Source organism: Podarcis bocagei (genome assembly GCF_964188305.1).
Source record: "Podarcis bocagei genome assembly, chromosome: 3".
Classification (NCBI taxonomy): domain Eukaryota; kingdom Metazoa; phylum Chordata; class Lepidosauria; order Squamata; family Lacertidae; genus Podarcis; species Podarcis bocagei.
This window is the reverse complement of record NC_138127.1, coordinates 15952687-15976149: the sequence shown is the minus strand read 5'-3', so window position 1 is coordinate 15976149 and position 23463 is coordinate 15952687. Positions and strand designations below refer to the sequence as shown.

At 42.8% G+C, this 23463-nt stretch overlaps 3 long non-coding RNA genes across 3 annotated transcripts in view; 1 reads left to right on the top strand and 2 right to left on the bottom strand.

The window, feature by feature from the left end:
- Nucleotides 1-23463, bottom strand: part of LOC308584538 — a 550410-nt gene that overhangs the window by 299352 nt on the left and 227595 nt on the right. The window lies entirely within an intron of this gene.
- Nucleotides 9993-11389, bottom strand: LOC308582629. The gene is made up of 2 exons (XR_014005779.1): nt 11176-11389; nt 9993-10806 (listed from the first exon to the last, which is right to left on the bottom strand). It is a non-coding gene; the product is annotated as an uncharacterized lncRNA (long non-coding RNA).
- Nucleotides 18210-21688, top strand: LOC308584530. The gene is made up of 2 exons (XR_014006892.1): nt 18210-18267; nt 21548-21688. It is a non-coding gene; the product is annotated as an uncharacterized lncRNA (long non-coding RNA).

Below are 23463 nucleotides of genomic sequence, written 5' to 3'. Positions count from 1 at the left end.
CTCGTCATGCGTGCATGATGTCACATGTGCAAAACACATGTATGACATCATGCGTGTTAGGAGCAGGTCACAAGTTTTCAACAAGGGGAGTCTCCATTGAGTCCAGCCCCTCAAGATTGGGGGGTGAGGCTCAGCTGTCCCATACGGGGGGTGGGGGCTGAGAGTTGGCGCCTATGTGTGGTGTGGTGGCAAAAATGCCTTATCTCTTCTGCCACAGCCACACTTTCTTCTTGACTTCACTCGTAATTGGCTTTTTGACACTGTCACTTAGATAACGGTGACCAGCTGCATAGCATGGTGAAGCCATCTTCCTCGAAACATGTTTGGGATCACAGTGTGACGAAGAAGCAGCTTGGTTGGAAAAACAACAACAAATGGTTCCGAAATGCAATTCCTGTACCCTTCAAATGTTTTGCAAGTTTCTCTGGGTCTTCTTTCGAAAAAGAAAACATCAACATCTGCTAACAGTGAACAGGTACAAAAAAAGGTAACATTTCAGGTAACATCTGAGCCTACCTTTTTGCACCAAATTATTTAATCCCACCTAAGAATCAGGACTCTTTTTTTCCCTTTCTATCAGTAGGAGCAATTCTGCATCCTAACTTTCCCCTCATTCTCCTCTGTCCTTGAAAAGCTGCCAAGGAAGCTTTTATGTTATCAGAGAAAAGCACTTTTATCCAGCCTTTGCCCTGAGTTTACCTGTCTGCAGGCTCCTATACTGGATTCAAATCACAAGATATGCTTTTAAAAGTTTTTTAAAAGAAGGATAGTTATCAGTTAGAAGGATAGTCATCAGAACCTCTTGGGACTGTCTGGCAAACAATTCCAAAAGCTCATTTGCATTTGCAGATTTGTTGTCTAAAAATGTATCAGAATTGTTGTCATATAGCATTTTTGCTTTTGGACAATGCTCCGCTACTGACTGCTAAGGCAAGGCTAAAAGCAAATATAATAATGCAGTCCTGTGTCCTCTTACAGAACAGCAGGACAAAGAGAGATGAACTTGGGCAAAATTCTGTAGAAAGCTTTAACTCTAATAATAGGGTACAAAGGTTCACTCCGGCTAGTCTCTAATAGGATACATAATTCTATACTAGGAAGGAAAGAAAGCCAGAGAAAGAGAAAGTGGAAATAAACAGCGAGAAACACAGACAGAACGAGAACTGAAAAAAGGTTTCTTTGGATATTTGAGGGAGGTTATAAGCAAAACTATCTAGACTTTGCAACAAATTTCAAGGATTAGATAAAGCAGAAGTGGCTAACCTGTGGCCCTCTAGATGCTTTTAGATTCCAGCTCCCATCAACCCGTTAGCATGGTCAAAGGTCAAATATTCCTAATATAAATAGCAGTATGTGAGCTTTCCCGTAGTCTAATATGGGAACTTCCCTGAGCTGAAGAATTTGCTCTGCTGCCTAAAGCCATATAAGATGCCCCGTGGTTGTCCTCACACACTACCTTGGGAACAGTACTTTAGGCAGAATTCAACATCAAGCTATGGCCAATGTTCTATCTGTGAAAGAATTGCAGCTTGCAGGACAAAACAACCCCACCTCTCCTCTCCCCATCCAACTATTCCAAAGCTCTCAACCCCTCATAACCCAATTTCAGGGGGTGCATGGGGTGGGGTGGGGAGGAGATGGAGGAAAGCCCCATTGTGCAAATGGAAGTCCTTACGCACGGCTTCCACAGACAGTGCTCATTAGGCAAACACACCCTTTTCAACAAATTTCAAGGATTAGATGTGAAGGAGCAGGGCTTTCAGCCATTTTGGTGTCCTTTGTTTTGAGATGTGGGTTTTAAAAAGGCTGCTTTTTTGCACAAAAGGTTCTCCTGTACCAAAGGGCCAAAAGCCCAAAGGAAACTTAAGAGGAGATAGAAACTTAACTAGGCATCTACTCTCCTGATTGGTTAAAAGGTTGGAAATGAAAATATGTCGGGCTGGATAATAGGTAGTAGCTGTAAAATTGAAGAGGGGAAGAGTTATGGTGGAGTCAGAAGCTTTAAGAGCTAGACTGCAAGAACTGCAAGAGAAGAAAAGGGGTGAAATAAACCTTGAGAGAGATGAAATACTACATCGTGTTGGAGAGCAATTGGGCCCAGCAGCAGAAATGAACCAAGAAAAAAATCACAGAGGCACCCAGAAATTGAACTGAGGGATGAAAATGGACAAGTGTTGGCTTGGTTAAAGAAAACATCTAAAAATAATATAGCAGGACATGTTTAACTCTGTGGGTGTTTGTTCTTAATTGCTCTTATGGGTAACTACTCAAGCTGTACAATTAGCTTTTTTCCAAAGCGATTTTCTCAAAAAAACAAAACAGAATACCTAACATGTTGCCTTACTACAATCTATAGTAAAAGCTGGTTTGGAACATCTGGATGAACATGTTCAGTTCTGCTTCCAGATGGGTGTGGAAAAGCCATCTTTCGGATTTGCCAGTGGCAAGTAGAACAGAACTTGTTTTATGTATAATGCTTAGTTTCTGAAGTTGCTCAAGAAATAATGTCATAATAATACTAACACAGAGAACCATCTGTAAACCTAAGGATCTGCCGCTTGGAGAAAGAGAGGATAATAATAATAATAATAATAATAATAATAATAATAATAATAATAATAATTTATTTATTTATACTCCGCCCAGCTGGCTGGGCTTCCCAGCCACTCTGGGCAGCTTCCAAAAAAATATTAAAATACTGTAATACAGGATGTTAAGGAACCTGACAGAAATAACTTTAAACACATTCTTTCCTGATACCGCTCGGGTGAGGAAAAACAGACATGCAATTTTTTCAGCATACTTACACTAAGGTTTTTCCCACCTCTACAAAGGATCATATGTAGTAAAGACTGAGGAATATTTTCAGTATAATAACAGCCACTGATGCATGAACATTCTCTCCACATGCAGATTACAATGCTCATCCGCATACAAATAACCTCATTTTTTAACCCAGGGAGGTTGACTATTTTATACATTTTAACATAATAATAATAATAAAGAATATTGTCCCTTTTTCGCTGGTTATGTTATATACTGTAGCTTTACGGGCTTCCAAACAATAGGGGGCAGGGGGGTTGTTCTATTAAGAAGCACAGAATCAAGAAACTCATGTCTCACATGAAAATTTGTGAAGCGCAAATTCAAAGAGCATTGCATAAATGCAGCAAATATTTCAGGGGACAAAGGGATGACAAACGGAAGAACACGAAAGCTCAGAGATGAGCAATAAAATGCCAGACGTATAAATCTTCCTTACTCATCCTAACAAATTACAGCGGTCGTTAAATCTCAGTGAGGCTCAGTGGATTGAATTCATTTTCTGAGAAGGGTGGGGGGAAATGCGTAATTGGGATGAGAGGGCCATATTTATTTAGGGAACGAAATATAAATAGTTTATTTCTAGGCATCAGCAGGAGGAAGAAGTAGACAATGGTCCATCACTGGCAGTGATGTAGTGGAGGAGTAAAAAAGGAAGGTTTTTCAAGGCAAGAGTGATGACATCATTTGCCAGAATTCCAGGGGAACTGGCAAGTGTTTTACTTATTTTTTTCCTTGGTGTATCAAAACATTCAGGGACTACAAGCTCTTTCGGTCATTCAGTGCATTCTTACCTCATCTACACAGCCAGTGTCTGTGCATACAATAGTAGGGTTGCCATATTTCAAAAAGTGAAAATCCAGACACAAAAGAGAAGTTGTTGAGTTTTCTTTTGCAAAAATCTCCAATAAATTCACCAAAAAAAATCTACACTATTTTCGGTGGACGAATGCATAAACTGCTATACCTGTAGGTGTGGATCCCAAACTGCAGAGCACAGATCACACCTGTGGATGTAGTTTTCTTCAAATGTTTTGCTTGACATACATGCCTACAGTCTGTAGGATCTGAGGGCTGTGGAGAGATTGCTGCCATGTTTACAATCCAGTTCCTATGCCTAGAAGAAGAATGGCACTGAAGATCTACATATTGCCTGCACATACTTAGTATGAGAACAGAGCTCCCCATAGCCCCGCTCAAATAGCGCTTATGTACAACCCTGCAAACATTTATCATTTCTTTGCTTTACTCTGCTCTTTCATAACTCTTCACCTGGGCAGCTCATCTGTTTCTGTCTCATCAGTATTCAAACACCTATTTGTTTTGTAGAAGCGGCCCTGCTTTTGTGGTACTTTTAACCTGATGTAAGTGTCTAACCTTCATCCTTTATGCTGCCGGAGGAGGAGCAGGAACATGCTCAGCGACATCCTGAAAGAATATGAGTTGCAAGAAAGGAGTCATTTCAGCCCATGCATAACTATTGCACGATCAGCATGTTTGTGATAGATGTGCGTCTAGGTAGCTGGCGGATGTGAGACATATTTTGCTCTAAGGCAGGGGTGGGGAACGTTCTCAGCAGGGTGGGGCAACCTTCCAGGGATTGTGGACTAGTGGTGAAGGTCCTGTGTGAGTGCCTGGAGGTGGTTGGAGGATGGATGGCAGCTAACAGATTGAGGCTGAATCCTGACAAGACAGAAGTACTGTTTTTGGGAGACAGGGGGCAGGCAGGTGAGGTGGACTCCCTGGTCCTGAATGGGGTAACTGTGCCCCTGAAGGAGCAGATGCACAGCCTGGGAATAATTTTGGACTCACAGCTGTCAATTGAGGCACAGGTCTATTCTGTGTCCAGGGCAGCTGTCTACCAGCTCCATCTGGTACGCAGGCTGAGACCCTACCTGCCTGCAGCCTGTCTTGCCAGTGGTGCATGCTCTAGTTATCTCCCACTTGGACTACTGCAACGTGCTCTATGTGGGGCTACCTTTGAAGGTGACCTGGAAACTACAACTAATCCAAAATGTGACAGCTAGACTGGTGACTGGGAGTGGCTGCCTAGACCATATAACACTGGTCCTGAAAGACCTACATTGGCTCCTAGTATGTTTCCAAGCACAATTCAAAGTGTTGGTGCTGAGCTTTAAAGCCTTAAACTGCCTCGGCCCAGTATACCTGAAGGAGCGTCTCTACCCCCATCATTCAGCCCTGACACTGAGGTCCAGCGCTGAGGACCTGAGGCACTGAGAGAAGTGAGGTTACAGGCAACCAGGCAGAGGGCCTTCTCGGTGATGGTGCCTGCCCTGTGGAGCGCCCTCCCATCTGATGTCAAGGAAATAAACAACTATCTGGCTTTTAGATACATCTGAAGGCAGCCCTGTTTAGGGAAGTTTTTAATGTTTGATGTCTTATTCTGTTTTTAATCTGTTGGGAGCCGCCCAGAGTGGCTGGGGAAATGCAGCCGGATGGGTGGGATATAAATAATAAATTATTATTATGTTGTTGTTGTTGTTGGCAGGGCCAAAGTGAAGCCAGATTCCGTTAGACTTCCAAGGTACGACTGTACAATTAAAAAAATGGGTGGAATATGTTCTGGCCAGTATGGAGTGGAGGGGAAGAGCTTGGAAAGTAGAAAGGCAAGTAAGACTGCTGTGAAACTTTGCCAGATCTTTCAGCATATATCTAACAGCGCTGTGAACTTCTGCCTCACCTTTAAGCAAAGCTCAGCACGTTAAGCGCTTAACTGTGAAAACAGAACTTGTTCAATAATTCTCCCTCAAGAATAAATCTTAAAGCCATTTTTAATTAACATCTCCTTTGACTTTTGTTTGGGAGACGATACGGTGAATGTCAGCAAGTGCTTATGAAGATTAAATGGAATGAGGCTTGAGCAAGTGCAAGGATAGCCTGCTTCTTGCTGCAAGCAATGTTATTAAGAGTAACGTGTGTCACAAACTATTTCAGAGATATGTCAAATTACTTACATTAGATGGAAAGATGAAGGGGGGGAGGGAAAGGTCCCAGTCTACTCTTTCCTTTTGCCAAGGCTTCAGAACACACTTAAGTAGGAAATTAGGTATGTGAAAATTCCTGTTAACTCCGGCCCTGTTCAAACTAAAGATGGGAGAGAAATTGGATTTTGTTTGCATTTTAATGAAAAAGAATCTAATTCACACTCCTTGAACCAATCTGTGAGCCAAAACACAGCCACGCTTTGAAATTTTAATGTTTCCAAATTTTGCAATGCCGTTCTCCAATCCAGTTCTACGAAAATGCATATATTAGGGGGAAGTGTGCCTCAAAATGCATATATTTGTGAAAATAGCATGCAGAAATGCAATATATGTATGGAAATTGCCTGCAAATTTACGTATATTTATATAAGCAAGGCTTTTTTTCAGCCAGAACTTGCCAGAACTCAGTTCCAGCACCTCTCAGGTGGGCGCCATTATCATGCTAAAATAACGAGGAAGGTGTTCGTGATGAGTTCCGGCACCTCTTTTTCTAGAAAAATAGCACTGTACGTAAGTCAAAACTGCATACAAAAATGCATAAGAGAAAACATCCACTAAAAGGCTGGCAAATTACAAATTGCTGCAGAAATGCGGGGAGCTGAATTTAAAATGGGGGGAATGAAAAACAGAGTGCATGAAGTTGGCAGATTTTTTCCCCCATTGTTAGTTCACACTCATGATGACATCTATGTGAGCACCTTGATGTGTTGCTGCCAGGCAATGCTCACGTTCATTCCATTTGTGAAGCCCGTATGGGGGAGCTAAACATGAAATCTCTTCTCTTTGTGACTGCAAGTAGCTGTATAAGTGCTAGAATAATAGCTCGTCTACTTTAGCATCCAGTTCTCACAGTGGCCAACCAGATTCTTCTGGAGAACCTGCAAACAGGTCCTGCACTCTGCCATCCTGTGGTTTCCAGCAATTGGTACTGTGATGGCCTGGGATTCAGACTCAGATGCTGGACATGAGAGATCCCAGCCTGCACAGGATTCCCCGCCCCCAGAACCAGCTGAGCCAGGGCTGGGGCATGAGCCTGAAGGGTCCTCACCTGTGCTGGATCCTCTTTGCAGGCATCAGATGAGTCTGCTCTGGCTCCTGAGGTGATGGAGAACCCATTGCCTGCAGGTGCTCCACTCTCAGCCCCGTCAAGGGAAGCTGAGGTTGCCTCTGGGTCCGGTAACCCTCCAGCCTCTCCTGAGCTGCAGAGGCGAAGGGCAGAGAGGCAAAGGGAACTAAGTTCCTGCAGAAGGAGTGGTAGCCTCCAGGCCAAGAGAGGTGAGTCACCAGAGGATCGGGGCTGCCCTATGCCTCGGGGCAGATAAAAGCCAGCCAGCCCCAGTCCCAAGTTGCGGGATCAACATTGTTGGTTGCTAGTTCCTGCCTGCACCCTGTCCTGCTTTCCTGCCTGAGCTCCTGACCCACCCTGGCTCCCTCCCTGCTTGCATGCCTGTTCCTGACTTCACCCGACTCCCTGCCCCGCACCCAGTTTCAGCTACTATGGACTCCACATTGCACCTTTGACCACAGACCGGACTTGGACCTCGCCTCTCGGGTAACCCACAGGACCAGCACAGGTACGGAGAAGCATTACTGCCTCCCATGGTGGAAGCAGAGCATAGTTATCATGACAAGTAGCCATCAAAGGTCTTCTTCTCCATGAATTTGTCTATTCCTCTTTTAAAGCCACACAAGTTGGTGGCCACCAACTCAGATCTAAACCATACTAACCTCGTATGGTCCCAGTAGGGAGCTTTACATTGGTATGCATCAATCACTTAGAATATAAATTATAAAATGGGAATATATATACAAGGCTCTGTCTAACTAGGAAAGGGGGGGGGGAACCAAGTGATTAGTGAGAAAAGTCTGCTCAGACTGAATGAGGATGGCCCAATAAAAATATAAAAGGAATCAGCATGAAATTTGATTGCAACGTGATGGTTGGGTAGATTAACTATCACAAAGAGAAGTTAAAACATAATGAATTCTGAGATGCAGGAACTTTCTGTGGAAAGTGTGTTAAATTTTGCCTGCTCCATCCAAGCGTAAAGAGATCTGAGGGTCTTGACCTCCTTCATTTTCTTTTATGGCTGGCATAAAACTCTGGCGTGTGTGAGCAATTAGGGATGTACAGGAGGGAAAATAATATTAACAAAAAAACAAAAAAAGTGGGAGGACAGGTTCTCTTAAGAACAAGCACTCAACAGTGAGATGGTCACAAAAAAAGCAATTGCTGATTGAGCTGGAAGCTATGTTTTCAACCAGATGACAAAGAAGTTGAGATAAATCCCAACTCCAGTGCTGATCTTCAGATATCTCCAGTCTCTCATTCTCTCCCTTGTGGAAGCCACTTGTAAAATACAGAAAGTCCCAGTCTTTGATTGTGTCTGTTACTGGTATGAGGCAGTGGTGGAAAACCTCCAGCACATAGGCCCTTTTCCTTAAAGATCAGGTTCATCAGCTGATCTTGAACACTTTGCACTTGATGTGACCTTTAAAGATGAAGGCGCATGAGATACATACATGTATGCCTGTGGTAACTAGTTAGCACATAACTAGCATACATAGGGGACGCGGGTGGCACTGTGGGTTAAACCACATAGCCTAGGACTTGCCAATCAGAAAGTTGGCAGTTTGAATCCCCGTATCAGGGTGAGCTCCCGTTGCTCGGTCCCTGCTCCTGCCAACCTAGCAGTTCGAAAGCATGTCAAAGTGCAAGTAGATAAATAGGTACCACTTCGGCGGGAAGGTAAACGGCGTTTCCGTGTGCTGCTCTGGTTCGCCAGAAGCGGCTTAGTCTTGCTGGCTACATGACCCGGAAGCTGTCTGAGGACAAACGCCGGCTCCTTCAGCCTATAGAGCGAGATGAGCGCGCAACCCCAGAGTCGGTCACGACTGGACCTAATGGTCAGGGTTCCCTTTACCTTTACTTTTAGCATACATAGCACGAGCAGTTATGTATAAGCAGTTTGCAGGAATAAAAGACCACCCCCCCCACCCAGGTTAAGAAATTTCTTCTGGGCCTACACATCCCTAGCTCTGCCCCTTTAACACTGGGCCACGTTCCAAGGCCCAACTCACACATTAGATTTTTGACAAAGCTGGTGACCTTATGACGTCGCTAGGTCTCACCTCTTGTGTCTCAGGCTTTGGGATGCTGCAGACCTGCAAATCCTAATCAGGAACAGTGACGAAGTCAACGTTTTTGATTAGAAGACATGGTTGTCACTGGCTCTTGCAGGAAAGCATGCCACACTGGTGATGTCTGAATGGTAAAATCACATGAGATAAAGAGAGCATGTGGAGAGTTACTCTAGGAGTACTAGTAGCTCCTAGCAAGATGCGTTGATATGGAAACTTCCTGTCTGGTCAACCAACCCACATTACAGATACATTGTGGGTGCAGGTGTGAAAAAGTGGAATCTCCACTGCATCAGGAGCATATATATTGGGCCTTAATACAATGGCAAGTTGTGATTCATTCATACAACCATTTGTCAACATATGCAAACATAGGCTTAAATGTTCAACCCAGAATAAATCCCTATCGATGTCTTTAAATTAGGCTTTAAATTCTACCTTATCAAGGAGCGTTGGGGGCCTGGCTGAGAAAGGAGTAAATCACCTTCATTGGAAGGAAGCTGGCACTGCAGAAATCGATAGAAAATTGCAATTTACAGTTTAATTAACCGAACTATATGCTAATTTGTACTAACTGGTATGGTTGAACCAGAACAATAAGCTACCTCCACATATTTCCCATATGAAACTGTTCTGCTGAATAAGACATGTTACAGTTTATTTATTGGACATAATCAGATGTAAAAAAAATATATATGAAAATTTATTAGTGCAAATATATAGTTTTTTAAAATACAGGGGGGAAATAAAGTAAAAGAAAATAAACACTCTCACTTCTTTAATCTGTTCTCTGTGTGGGTCAACCAGGTATAAAAACAAACTCATACCGTCCAACTTTTTCAGACTCAAAACTGGGTCACATGTCTTCCAGGACAAGCTCTCGGCAAGTCACATGACCCACCCTTTGCTCTCACCCTGAAAAAAAATGCTTTTGCAGGGTGAGATCTCACAAGGCACCCAAAAACATGTGTTCATGAGATCACAGCCCCATGAGAGCATGACATCCAAAAAATATTGCCATCATTTCGGGACGCATCTTCAAATCATAGCCTAGCATTGCCATCATGTTTTTCTCAGTAACGAAATTTAATATACACTTTTTTTTAAGGCACTCTCTTCTTGGAGGGAGAAAAGCAGCATTTTTAAAATGTATTTTTAGTAAATTAGTTTCATAACATCGCTTCTGCTGGAAATCTGATTGTGTGATAAATGACAATTTGATGGCATTGCTTAGTCGCTAGCTATTTTAAAAGCTCCATCATTATACACAATAGGGACTTAGACTTCAATATTTCAAGCAAACTCTTCTTTTCATTTCTTTTCTTTTCAACCTCCCAATAAAAATGAAACTCCACGAACCTCAATACAGAGTGACAGTTGGGGGGAAAAAATCTTCTATCAATTTGAACAACTTCATTCCTGAAATCAAGTGACAGCATGTCAGATCCAGGGTATTTCAGATTCATCAGAGCAGGAAACTGAAAACCAACATATTGAGACAAAGTTTTGAAATTGCATATATGGGGGAAAACATTTTTTTGGTTTGAATACTTTAGCACATTCAGGCAACGAAGCATCAAGGAGCAAAGTCTATCCTGATTATGTTGAATGATCAAGGACTACATCTTCACCATGCACATCAGTTGGTAAGTTGCTCTCAAGTCAATAGGTTCCACAAGCTCATACATAGATTCAGAACTGTAGCAGCATGTAGAATTATTATCTTGGCCCCATAATATTGCTCCAGGCTAAATGATTCTAAGCTGAGTGATTTGTCAGCCCCTGCAGCATTCACTTCTTTTATTCAGCACGTCTGGATAACAGCATTTGATCAAATCTACTTTTTCTTGCTAGGGACGCAGGTGGCGCTGTGGGTTAAACCACAGAGCCCAGGACTTCCTGATCAGAAGGTTGACGGTTCAAATCCCCGTGAAGGGGCGAGCTCCTGTTGCTCGGTCCCTGCACCTGCCAACCTAGCATTTCGAAAGCACGTCAAAGTGCAAGTAGATAAATAGGTACCGCTCCTGCGGGAAGGTAAACGGCATTTCCGTGTGCTGCTCTGGTTCACCAGAAGTGGCTTAGTCATGCTGGCCACATGACGCGGAAGCTGTATGCTGGCATCCTCGGCCAGTAAAGCAAGATGAGCGCTGCAGCCCCAGAGTCGGTCACAACGGGACCTAATGGTCAGGGGTCCCTTTACCTTTACTTACTTTTTCTTGCTACCCATTTGGAAAATCATTGCTAAGAATTTTTGTGCAGAAAAGATACACTGCAGCAAAGAGTTAACATATGGAGAGGCTGACTTGAGTATTTCATGTTAGAATGGTAGGTATCAGAACTGATGGGCAATGCAACATTACCTTATGGACCCTGGAGAATAAAACTTATATCCACTGGAGATCACCTGGAGATCACCTGGGTTAATGCCAATGAGTGGTGCCTAGTAGGTAACAGAAGGGTCCGAAGAAATCTCAATATAAATAGTAGGATTGGCAGCTGATTCAGGACAGAGAAAGGCCTTCTTTGCACAATACATAGTGTTGCATGCTACCCCAATCTTTGAGGGATGCGAGTTTCCTGGGGTTGCTCAGGAATAAGGCATTCACCAAGATCTATCTGATAAGTAAAGAAACTATTGTTCTATCTTTTCACCTAACACTTTTGAGCCTGTATATGGAAACAGAACAGGATGCAAAAGAACTAATTTATTATCTCTTAACAGCAGCAGGGGACACAGGTGGCGCTGTGGTCTATACCACTGAGCCTCGGGCTTGCTGATCAGAAGGTCGGCGGTTCAAATCCCCGTGACCAGGTGAGCTCCCGTTGCTCGGTCCCTGCTCCTGCCAACCTAGCAGTTCGAAAGCACATCAAAGTCCAAGTGGATAAATAGGTACCGCTCCGGCGGGAAGGTAAATGGCGTTTCCGTGCACTGCTCTAGTTTCAACAGAATCGGCTTAGACATGCTGGCCACATGACCAGGAAAAACTGTCTGTGGACAAACATCGGCTCCCTTGGCCAGTAAAGTGAGATGAGCGCCGCAACCCCAGAGTCGTTCGTGACTGGACTTAACTGTCAGGGGTCCCTTTACCTTTAACTTTAACAGCAGCTTAGGGCTACATTGCCAAATTCTCGAAGACCTTCCATCTTTGTAATTTGGACTGCTAATATTCTAGGGTTTGACATCTTGCCTTCCTTGAAAAGTTATGTTTAAAAGTATCTAAAGGGCAGAGCTTGAATAACTGTTTGTTTGTTTGTTTGTTTGTTTGTTTGTTTGCTTGCTTGCTTGCTTGCTTGCTTGCTTGCTATGTGACATTGTCTTTTTTCATATATGAATATTAAGGCACATGTTCACTCAGTGTCATCAGTATATGCAAATGTCTGGCTCAACTAAGGCTTAATAGAACTTTTATTTTCTATAATGATAGAACTCACAGGTGGAAAAATAATTTTATTTATACATGTGCTTGTTATTTGAGAATTACTGTATATCTCAATACTTTATTACTTCTTTGGAGCAGAGAGATACTTTTATCCTTCTAGGCTGTGGTGGTTTTTTTGGTTTACATTTTTGATTCTTTGTTTTTCTTTTTGTTATGTTAGAACTTCTTAACTAATCAATCAAAAAGAGAGATATAATAAAAAGAACAGCAGATTCAGGGCTCTGAAACAGACAAGTTGAAATGGTGTGGTTAAGTCCAAGCCTTAGGTACTGGTTCCTAAGATTACAGTTAGCAGGCCTACAGATGAGTAAGAAAATACAGGCTATCCCTGCAGCATCTTGGAGCAATTGCCAGAGCTTTTCAGCGTGGGCCAGATAGTCAAGATGGAAGCCCTGTACCATGAATATTCCCACTCTCCAATTAAAGATCCATTGTCTTTTTCTGCAGGGGCTGGCTTTTTCTAGGCATAGGGTTTCAAAGTGTGGGAATTGCTTTTGTGAAAGCTCCAGGCTCTCCTGTGAGGAGTCTGTGATCCAGTCACTGGAATCTTGGTGGCAGAAGCGCTTCCTCGGGATTGGGGGATAAGGTGCAGGCTCTGGTGCCAGTGGATTCACATCAGAAGTACCAGGACGTAGATCTGTCACCTCAGAGCTTCTTTTATAGGAGGAGCCTGCAGTCGAAGTGTGGCAAGGGAATGAAGTGGTCTAGGATCCTGAAAACCCACAGCCTTCCCCCACTACATGCCCCTAGATGCCCCCCAATGCCTCACTCACCATTAACTCCTGCCAAAATACCACTAGTGGGACCTCTATACTTGATGGGCATACCACACTGGTGTTCCTCCTCCTCCAATGATGGAGTAGCCTTCAAACGTATCTTAGCTGGCTAGTGGCTAGCTGTAGGGTTGAAAACAAAACTAAGAAGGGAAGGCTTCAAAATAGTTGTGTTGTCTTGCAGTGTTCAGCTGGTAGATTTTATGTTGGCAGGCTACGCCATCCGAGACCATGGATTTCATTGCTTCCCTCCACACCCCCAGCTGACAAAATTAAATAAAAATATTTATTTGGCCCCATGCAGAGCAGGAATCTACAAATATGCTTGTGCATAAGGATTTTTTTATAAAAAAAAAAATGCTTCAAAACTGTGAAAGGGAGTTCAACTTAACATTTTCCAGTTGCATGTTTTTAAAGATTTATGAAGATATGCTGCAACTGAGACCAGTTTCACTGTGATAAAACTGAAGGTGACAGTGTATTCAAGTAACTCTTTGCTCCATGTGTATTAGAAATATTTTATACACCCAACTGTAGATGTACTTACAATTCTCATTATATCTGCATGGCTTGTCATAGGCTATTTTCTCAACAGTCTAATGGCAAAAGACAACCTGATAGCATTACATTATGTAATAAAAGAGAACCTGGTGATAAAACTCTCTGGAAAGCATTTTATCTGCACTAGCTACTAGGTTTCATTCACACACACACACACACACACACACACACAACCTGCATATCTTTCATTCCCTGCCTTCCTTTTTAACAAATATAGAAGCATATAATGCTTTTCTTGATCTACTGCATTAAAACAAAGAAGTGTGTATGCGCCAATTTAAACTTACAAGCACCTTCCATTAATCTTTAAGGTGCCCATTTTCACTTCCACTATTTTACAATTACTAGGGTGAAACATTAATTTTACATTTACGTACCTCTTCAAATGCTACCTATATTTTGCTGTCTGATAATAAACTGATTTAAAGCAATATCAAGAATTTGAGATGGATGCTCCAGCACAGCAGAGATAGGATTTAGTGCAAGCCACACTACAGGAAGAGAGTAGAGCTTGAGATATGCCCAAGACAAAAATAGAAAAAATTCAAATGCTATGCTGGTCATATACTCCACTGGCAAATAAATGTATGCTGGCCAGCTAGTGAAATGGGAAAGTCTCGTGGATGGCAACAGATGACACTTTACACCAAATCCTACATTCCTTCAATCTATAGCAGATAGCAGAGCATTTCACCAGACCCAGTAAAGAATGGGAAGGAGAAAAATATCCACCCTGGTGTTGACTATTACCCTACCTACATCACCATGTAATGGGCAACCATGGCTGCACTGATGTTATTGGCCCACAGAGATGGAAAGAAGATAAAGTCCCTAGCAGAGAAGAACAGCAGATCGAGTTGACCGACTATGCCGAAATGGCTAAAATGACCGGAAGAGTCAGAAATCAGGAAGATCAAAATTTTAATAAGGAATGGGGAAAATTTATAACCTATCTTAAAAACCATTGTAAACGGTTAAAATTGTTAGTAGGACTGGAATATCACTTGTAGCTTAATGGTCAATTTTGGACACAAAGGAGATGTAAAAGATTTGGATTATCGTAAAAGATGCAGGAGGAAATGATTCACAATAGGACCCACAAAAGGGAGGAGGGAAGTCCAAGAGATTCCTTGGAATCTTGTTTTTATGTTGTCTGTTTGATATGTATTGTAAAGTTTTAATCTGAAAAACCAAATAAATTTATTTTTAAAAAAGAAAAAAAGAATGGGAAGGAGAAAAATATCCACCCTGGTGTTGATCACTCTGGTATTGCAATTGACTTCCGACAAGCACACAGAGCGTGAACAAGACTGAGTGTATGTAGGGGGGATGGGGGCTCACTTAATTTCACTGCACACAGGTGGTGTAGTGACAATAAAGGTTTGTTTATTTATTTACCTGCATCACCATGACAGAGTGTAGTAGCTCCCAATCACAGCACACCTTTACCAGCTTCTAAACACTGCTCATGAAGACTTGGGGTGCTTCCAGATGGGAAGTTTATGCTGTGAATGGGCTGCTGAGATATCAGAGTCATTGGTACGGACTTTTTAAAGTAATAAGTTTTTCCCCCTTGAGAGGGTATATCCGGATGTGGTGGGGCATACAGGGTGGCATTTTGATGATAACGATGCCATGTCAACTCTTCAAAAAAAATCTTGCATGCAAGAGGAGTACCAATCACACAAGAAACACTTGTCTGCAAGCACTTATAACTCAGGAAGCAATGGCACAGAGCAATATCTCTTTGGCGCCATATTGTCCACATGTGGAGGCAGTGGGAAATGGGTGCGGGGAAACAGGGACTTTGCACAAAACAGGCTGGCCTCACAATTATAAAAATTATAAAATGTGGTTCTCTTATGAATTGCACAAAAGGGCCTGAAAGAGCTAGAACCTTTTGCTTCAGATCCAGGCGGTTTTCCGGGGAGAACCTAGCACCAGACAACCATCAGTCTTCTAGCACCTGTCAGCTGTCTGTCTTCTAGTCAACTGATGGAGCCATGTCACCCTCTGTCCACCCCTCACTGGGTGTTTGTCCTCTCCTTGGTCAGTAGTACTTTTGCACAGTTCCCAGGGCCAGCCCTACAGTTAGGTAAAGTGAAGCGACTGCCTCAGGTGGCAGCTGCCTGGGATGCAGCAAGTGGCAGCAAAGTTTGGCTCGGTGTGTGTTGTTCTTAGGCATGGTGGAGGGTGTTATTGCATCACCAGCCCTAAAGCAAAATTCAACCGCCAGTTGGAGGGACTTCTTTAAATGGAATGGGGTAGAGCCATCTGGTTCATTGCCTCAGGCAGAAAAAAATTAGGTGCCTGGCCTTGACAGCTCCTCTTTATTTCAGTGTGAATTGTGTCCTATGTACCTTTATTAAATTTATGTCCTTCCTTTCCACTAGTATGCTCAAAGCTGGATATAGTTACTATATGGAAGAGTCAATGCACCCATTTTTCTTCTCTATCTTCATTGACCAGTTTTAGTTCACCCATCAAAGCCCTGTCTACTGCAGCATCAGAAGAAGAAAATGTCTTCACATAGGTTTATTTCCTTTCTCGGTAGCTCTTCAGCAAGTATTTTAGTCAGGGGGGAAGCAGTGAAGGGAGAATTTACCTCAAGCAAGGCCAAACAACTCATTCTAATCTCATTTTCTCAGTTGGGTAATGCTGTCTTTAAGCTGATCAAATGTAGGTAAACACAGTGGCAACGAATGCAGGATGGCACAAATATGAATGCGGCGTAAAATCAATATGCCCCCATGCTACAATTCACTACCCTTTAATTACAAGATTAACAAAAGTGCATCGCCTCAGCAGAAGCACACACACTCCAGCCCAGAAGGAGCACAGAGGCACTTCCTGAGCTCTGCATTACCCAATTCAGCGGCACACTGAAAACACAGCCAGCATCTTGAGAAGACATATTCATGCCAATGCTGACTCTTCAAAGCCTTTGGGAAGCTGGTTGGTTCCCAAAAGGCTTTCGGGAATTCACAGCTTACAGGTTTGCAGACTTGTGGCATGACAGTAATATCTTAAGACTGAGCCACAAATGACAAATACGCTGATGGGCCCACAGAGCTCAAAACTCAGATACAGAAATAACACCAGGACTCAAAAAAAGAGAACTTGCTCCCTAAGGCTCCTTCAACTTGTCGCTCTTTGCTCTGCCCTCATCATTTCTCGACGTGTTCTGGGAGACTAGGAGGCGGGGTGGAGCTGGTCACAGCAGGAGGGGGAGATTCCCTGGCTTTTCAGCAGCCTGTCTCCTCTCTGCCTCTTGACCCTCCTCTGCTACTGCCTCTGATTCTGGACTGTTCTCTGCCATAGCCTCTTGCTGCTCACTAAACCCTGTTGCCTCTTTAGCTTTTGACACTTTCTCCTCCCAGTCCGCTCCCTCTTCTCTCTCTGACAACTCATTGTTGTCCCACCACCAATCCCCTGGCTCTCAGCCTTCTTTCACTGTGGGTTTCCTTGGGGGTTCCCCAGCTCCTGCCTCCCACGTACTGCATCCAGCCAGTACATGACACAAATTCACTTACATCTGTAATCAATAAAGTTGTGGCTTTTTTTTTTTAATCCCAGAACATCGTGGTTAGGAACGTGATGTTTTTCCTGTGTTTCTTTAATCATATATGCAAGATACCAGGCGGTGGGCTCACTGCGCCTGACAACACAAATATAAATGCCACAGATAAAATCAAATGCACAGTCTGAAGCAACTCCTCTAATAACAGGCAAAATCTTGTTAGATTAAAAAAACTGGGGGAAAAGAACTAATGTTGCTTTTATTATTTAAGGGTTTTTTTTCTATAACTAACTGAAGAATTGTTTCGAGAATTAGGAAACACTTATTCTTTTTAAAAACTTCTTTACATACCATTATGATTATTAAATATCTGAAGCGGAGCAGAAAGAATGCAAATGGTAAATTGCTGGTGTGTAGTAATTGATTTCTTTATTAATAAAAAGAGATTTAATGCTCTGTGGGATGCTTTGATTTAATTCTTCACAAGCAGCTTAAAAGGAGGCATCATATGAAAAAAAGAAGGGGGTGTTGTACCAGAAAATCTGTTTTTCTTACTTATCACAGCTTTATTTGCATGGATTTGCATTGCTGAATGCTTGCATCCACCTATTCTCTGTGGGATTATTATTCTTGGCAGCTCATTTCAAAAACTGGGCCCATAACATTTGCAAAACTGACTGTTTTCTGTAATATGGCAATGCATTAAAGTCTTCACACATGTTACCCTGAGAGAACCTTTTCGACATTGACTTGTCTACCAAGGAGTTCCTGTGTCCAGGCCACAATACCATGGGTCATTGAAGAAGGTTCTGGGAGATGTGTGCTTACTGAACAGGGAATGCTAGTCAGGCCTGTTGAACCTTTTCTCACACTGAATAAACATACCCTATTCCCCTCTGTGGCTGTTTCTGGGGAATAGTGGAAGCACTGGACAAAGCTGTCTTCTTGAAGAACACCTGATGAGCTTCTGAGAAGCCCAAGGATTTGGAACCAGCAGAATACAGGTGATATATGGGGAAGATTGTGGGGACAGCTCTAGATGACCTATTTATTGAGCATGCCTGCTTGCACGAAGCTTGAATCCAGCCTTTATTGAGCATTCGTTCTGATTTGTTTGCTAGGTGTCCGTACATCTTCTCAGTCATTTGTTCACCCCAGGACAACAGATTACCTTCATTCACTCTAATTGTGCAAACCTAAAGTTCTGACATGTGAATCCATCCCTCTGGCAAAACAATGACAGCCTGGAGGTACTCTAAATCCACTTATCGTGAAAAGGCCCACGATGGTTTTGAAACTGGTGCCTTGTTTCTCTTAGGATGTTCACCTGTAATGCTTTTCTGCATTGAAATGGGTTTGCTCTTAAACTGTTGATTCCCAAGCATAAATGATCTTGTTTGAATTATGATAGGGAGCCCCACTTCTGACTTCCCCATATTTTATCCAGATTAGGTTTGCCTCCTCTCGACCCTGCAGGATTCCAAAAACACTATGTAATTGGGACAACACCCACCTCTTCCCACTTTCTGATCTGAGCTCTGAAATTGTCTTTCAGAAATGGCAAAGACTCGCAGCTGACTGAGAGGGCCTCAGTACTGTTATGGCAGTATGCATGGACAGTCATTTGCCCCCATGTGTTTTTGAGGCTTGGGGAACAGGGCTGGATTAACCATCAAACAAAATAAGCATGTGCTTAGGGCATCAAGAAGGGTGCACCACAGATATGGCTTGATTTTTAACATTAATGGTCACAAATTGCTCAGCTGAGCATTCATTTTCTCAGTTGAAGTGTATTAAAAATCCCAACAGAACAACTGTGCAACAAGGCAGGCTGGATGTCTTGATCTCTACTAAGTATAGAAGCAGATGTGTTGCATAAGATTAGTTATGAGGGTCTGATCAAAGACTTTGCAAAAGTAGGAGCAATTTTTTTCAAATATAAATAAAGTTAAGTATGCAAAAATAAACATTATTTTTCATCTTACTGTAGGTTTTGTTTCATTTCAAAAAATAAAATTTAATTTTATGTTTTATTGTTTATATTTTAAATTAGATATGTATGGGGACACCAAGGTGATTAGGGTCTTCTTAAAGTCTTAATCCAGCCCTGTTGGGGAACCTAAGAATCCAAGAAGAGCCCTGCTTGATCATGTCTGTAGCCCACCTAATTCAGCAGGTAGAAAATCAGGATTAGCAGCCATCGATAGCTTTTCCCTCCACAAATTTCTGTAATCCTCTTTATAGCCATCCCAGTTGGGGACAGAGCTATTCTTTGCACCTTTCAGACTCCCTGGGTGCCTTCATTGTGGCCACCAATCCCGTACAAACCGAGGTGGTGATACACTTTACACTTTACAAGCTTGGGAAGCCAGAGTTTCAGCTCAGTTCATTAGGACTGCTGCTGTGATATCTCCAGCACTCATCAATAGCACTATGGTCTTTCAATGGCACTTGCTACTTTGCCTAAACATATATTGACTAATTGTAAACAAAAAAGAAAAAAAGACAACTGTCAACAACTGCTTGGGGGAAATGGTGAATTGTGCTGTTTGTTGCTTGCCGTCAGAACCAGGTTCACTTCAGGATTCAATGAGACCCTTCAGTGTTGTTATTTACTACCTTACACTAGTTTTAAAGCTGAGCTAAAGCAATTTAAGAAGGCCAACATAAGGCAAAAGTTCTTTTGGTATAGCAGTAGCAAACTGTGGAGGAGAAGATGCAAAGGGCATCATTTCATCTAACAGTTGCGTTGTTTGTGTGTGTTGCCCCATTCACTTAGCAGATAGTAGAAATGGAAGTCAGATGAAAATGGTTTGGTAAACTAGGCTCATAATGTATGAGGATTAAGAGGTCTGTACCATTTGTTGTGACCAACCAAGGCTAGCACAGAATGCAGGACATATGTTGAAACCTTGAGGTTGTTCACCAAGTTCATCACCCCTGTTTTTGCAGCACCAAGCATGCAGCAAACACAGTTGGGGTTTTTGAGCCTTTAGTAGGGTGTGATTGGCTTGGTGGACCACAGAAGAAATGCACCATGTAGATTATTCTAGACTCCTCATCAGTTGATTGTAGGATCCTTTTGAATTGCCTGTCTGGGTGGGGGATACTGTTTGGCTGTGCTTCTGTTTCTACCTGAGGTGTCTGTTCCAGAAGGTGCTGCAGGACTGCTGTAATCTGGCACTATGCTGTGGTATTCCACAAAACTCTGTTTCCTCTTTTTATTAGGAATGTGGCATCACACTACTGGCACTCAGTTTGGGCTGGGGCTCAAGTAGAAAGACTGAAGGATGACATTTAAAGCATCATGTGGGGTGGGGTGTGTGTGTGTGTGTGTGTGTGTGTGTGTGTGTGTGTGTGTTACTCACCAGCTCATCTGCTGACTTTCTTGTTTTCACTTTCCTTCTTGTTTTCTTTATGCTAGCACCCTGGTGCATCTCCAAATTCCAGGATATTCATAAATGAAAATGAATCGATAACTTGTACATTTTCACTTGCAGAGTATCAGGTGACAGGTTTTACTTACAAGGTTGGGTTTTCAAAGACTCTTGCAATTACAGGTGGGAAGGAATTATCTAAAATGCACAGATAAACCTAATTGTCTCCTTGTCAAGACTGTCTAGACTTTTCCCTTTATCCTATTTACTAACATCTCAGCTGCAATTGAGGGTCAATAAAATGATATCCCATCCCTATATAATGGATGGGGATTTTTAAAAATAAATAAATCTGAAAACAGTGGGATGACACAAGGTTTTTTAAAAATGAAAAGATGGAATGTTCCATACAACAGCAGGTGTAGTCATGAAGCATAAATAGCATTCTTGGTATTTGCTACTAGAAGGAGGAGGAGAAAAGAATGGGAGATGCTATACCTCAGACGTAGAGCATCACTTTGCCTATAGAAGGTTCCAGGTCCAATCCCTGGATTGGGAATGTGCCCTGTCTTAAACCTTGGAGAGAGACAGCCAATCAGAGTAGGCATGCTAAGTACAGTGATTTAATTTACTGAAATTGGGAATGCTTAAATGCATTACTGTGAATTTAATTTCTGGGATGTTTAATTCTGGAATGTTCCTCAGAGCAACTCTCATGTGATTGGTTACCTCTGGTCACATGGGAGGTATCTTTTTATATTCTTCTTTTTGTTTCGTGTGTGAGTGACTTAATTGTAATGGCTGCATCTCCACGAACACTGAAGAAGTGACAGCGTTAGATAACTCACTCTCTCTCTAAATGCAATAAAAAGGAGTGCTAATGTTTCTGTGTGAATATATATTACAGAAAGAATTATGAAAGTTGATGGGGAATGTAAAAAAGTCTGAGTGCAAATATGGGAAAGAGAGAAAGACACACTTTGTTTTAATGTTTAAGGAGGAAGCCGTAATCGTCAACTAAGTAAAAACTAAGTCCATGCTTGGATAACCATGTGAATGTAAATACTTTGCATATATTCTTCTTTAGCTATATGTTCTACAAGTAAGAGCTTTTGAGTATTTTAACAAATGTTTGGACATTATTTTAATTTCAAGAAGAGAGTCCCTATGGCACATGATTTGGCTTCCTCCCTTCAATTTAGCTCCTCTGCCAGCAAGACAACACTTAGTTAGATGCACCAATGGTCTAACTGGATGTGAGGCAGCTTCCTGTGTTTTTCGCACTTGACTGGCCTCTGAAGAGTTTTACTTTCAGGCAGAAGAGTGAACACGATGCTTTCTTGTTGTGAGCTAGGCACAGCTTAGTTCAACCATGAGGTTTGTCCACACAAATGTCTCGTGCTGCAGATGTGAGGGATCATGTGAAGAGAGAGAAAATGGCCGCTTTATGAAGCACCTAACACATTCAAGAGAACATATTGAGGATCTGGATGTCAGGAAATGGCTGGGATCAGCTGCTGCAGCAGCAAATCGCCGTTCCGCACCTGGCTGTGCTTTTATAATAACTTGACCTCCTTGCAGGACGTCCTCCGCCCTCTAAATGCCAGGTAGCTTATTATGCCTCACTGACTCATCATGGAGGAAACACACAAAACCATTCCCCCCTCGTGTGAGCAAAGCAGCTTCATTATCACCTCAATAAGATATAATGATACATTTTCTGTTTTCATATTTCTTCACAACCGGAGGTGTAAATAAAAGAAGAAGAAGCTATTTGGCTCTGGCTTTAGTATGGGAATTATTATAATTAAAAGTAATAAACTCATCATCAACACCTGTGGTGTATATAGCATGCAAATGCCCTCACTCACCAGCTGGAGATTAATGGCATTTGATGGTCTTTGTTGAAAGAGAAATTAGGAAAACAGAGCTGGAACCTCTGCAGGGGAAGGCTTCTTCTGTAGTAATCAATTTTTTCCACTGCACAACGGACCAAGAGTTTTACACGTTTCCTGCTCCCATTGAATTGCCAGCTATTCCAGCCGCTTTGAGTTTCTCACATTGTTTTAAATGAGGCACCAGAACCTGGGGTGGCAATTATTATCCAATAGATCTATCCAATTACCGCCCGGTCTCGAATCTTCCATTCCTGGGTAAGGTGATTGAGAGAGCGGTTGCTGAACAGCTTGGTAGGTTTCTGGATGAAACATCTGCTTTGGATCCATTCCAGTCCAGCTTCCGCGCTGGTCATGGGACCGAGACGGCTCTGGTCGCCCTAACAGATGATCTCCGCAGGCAGCTGGATCGAGGCGGGTCGGGGCTGCTGATTCTTCTAGATCTGTCAGCAGCCTTTGACATGGTCGATCACGAACTCCTGGACCACCGCCTTGCCGACGTGGGGATCCAGGGCACAGTCCTTCAATGGTTGCGCTCGTTTCTCTCTGGTCAGGGACAGAGGGTGGCGCTTGGGGGGGAATTGTCATCGCGCCACTCCTTGGTGTGTGGAGTGCCTCAGGGTGCGATTCTCTCCCCGATGCTTTTTAACATCTTTATGCGCCCCCTCGCCCAGCTTGTCCGGAGTTTTGGGCTGGGTTGCCATCAGTATGCTGATGACACCCAACTCTATCTGTTGATGGATGGCCATCCTGACTCGGCCCCAGACACACTGACCAGATGTCTGGAAGCTGTGGCTGGATGGTTACGTGGGAGCCGGTTGAAGTTAAATCCTTCGAAGACAGAGGTCCTCTGGCTGGGGCGGGACGATATGGGATCGAGGGGGCAACTCCCATCTCTTGCGGGGGTGCAATTAGTGCCAGCACCGTC